We start from the raw sequence: 1,731 nt of genomic DNA, 5'->3' as shown, positions 1-1,731 counted from the left end.
CCCACAATGCGGCTCGCTTCACTCTAACCCAATCAACTACAGCTTCTTCCGCCAACTCTCCCTAGCCACCTATACACCCACTGGCAGTCTTTCTCTCTCTCTCTCTTTGTGCACTGGAGACTGCACACACCTGTACTCACCTCCCTCACTCATAGACTCACACAACCCATGCAAAGTGCGAGCTGCTCTCTCGCGCGGCTATCCATTCTCTCAACCAACACTCTCTCTGTCTCTCTACTTCGTGAGCCGACTTGCAACGGCCTGCAGCTTGAAACCCACACTCTTTCTGTGAGTTGCATGCCACCAACCAACTTCCCCCCCTCTCATGCAGTAGCTGGATTGTTTTTCCATAGTTGCTTAACTTTTTCTCTCTCATTCTGTGGTTGCCAAACCATGCAGTGGATTTTTTATAAATGGCAATGCCCATTGTGCCCACTTAAAGATAAACATGTGATCTAATTCAAGGCGCATGTGTAGACCACAAGCTGCCATCTTGTGTGGTCGACAATCCCCCAACTCCATTCACCCACCAACCTCAGTTTACTGGTCGATCTCCCTCTCTCTCTCTCTCTCTCTCTCTTTTGTGCAGTTCTCTGCCCGCTTTTTTCTTCCCCACGTGAGGTGCATGCAAGTTTTCTATGCTCGCTATCATTACTTTGCAACAACTGAACTCCCATTTAGGCTTCTGCCACCCCACCTTCCCCATCTCTATCTTCATATTGTTGCACCCCTAGGTCCTTGATCCTTGTACGGCTTGTTTTGAGACTGGCTTTTGCTCTTTGTTATTGACAATGCACTAAGATGGGGATAACCTGTGTTCTTCATGTAATACCCGATTATTATCTCATGGAGCCTTTACTGGAGAAATCAGCGTTGAACAGCTAAAGGACACTGGTTGTGAATGGGTAATTCTTGGCCATTATGAGCGCAGAACGTTCTTGGAAAAAAAAATGAGTTTATTGGTAACACAAGGCTGTTTCTGCATTATCACAAAACCTTAAGGTTATTGCTTGTGCATGGGTGAGGAGAAATTGGAAGAGCATGAAGCTGGGAAGACGTTTACTATTTGCTTTGAGCAATTCAAAGCATTATCGATGCAGTGCCGAGCTGGGACAACGTTGTGATTGCTTACGATCCGGTGTGCGCGATTGGCACTGGCAAGGTAGAAACACCTCTACAAGCTTACCTCGACAACTTCAAGCTTCTCTGATGAGAGGCTGGTGCTATCCATAGTCTTGCTGAGCACTTTAAGGGCAAGTTGCACTGCTTCCTCACGTGTAATGTCATCTTTATAATCCTATTTGAGCATGGATTGTGCAGCGTGATTGTTCGCCCCAATAGCGGTAGCCTTCCAACCACCATAAAGTTGGAAGCCAAAGTTCTTGTCATATCCAGCGAAAAGGAAGGAGACCCCAAAGGGGCGGGGGCCACCAAACTGTGTGTAGCCCTGTTTGGGTCTGAAAGAGACTGGACAAGTTGTTCCGTAGGCATGGGCTCTTGATAAGCGAAAGTGTACCTTTGAGCTTGCAGACGAGCTGTGTTAATCAGCATGTTGGCATCCGCAGTGATGCCCATGACAGCACAAGCAACATGGTCGTCTATCTTGTACGTTTTCTCTGTAGACTTTGAATCTGCGAGAAGCTTGGAGGTTACTCGCTTCTCTCCTGCCAGAACGACGCCATCTTTGGCAAGCACCCAAATGGCTGCCCCTGCATTTCCTATGGCCTCCAT

The 1,731-nt window shown here is 47.7% G+C and overlaps 1 pseudogene; it reads right to left on the bottom strand.

Annotated features, from left to right (window-relative positions):
* Nucleotides 1-1,174: 1,174 nt before the first annotated feature.
* On the bottom strand, nt 1,175-1,731 carry LOC147455724 (proteasome subunit alpha type-4-like; annotated as a pseudogene).

This window comes from Adiantum capillus-veneris, chromosome 6 (assembly GCF_014529385.1).
Source record: "Adiantum capillus-veneris isolate H3 chromosome 6, ASM1452938v2, whole genome shotgun sequence".
In the NCBI taxonomy this organism is placed as follows: domain Eukaryota; kingdom Viridiplantae; phylum Streptophyta; class Polypodiopsida; order Polypodiales; family Pteridaceae; genus Adiantum; species Adiantum capillus-veneris.
This window is presented reverse-complemented; position numbering and strand designations above follow the sequence as displayed.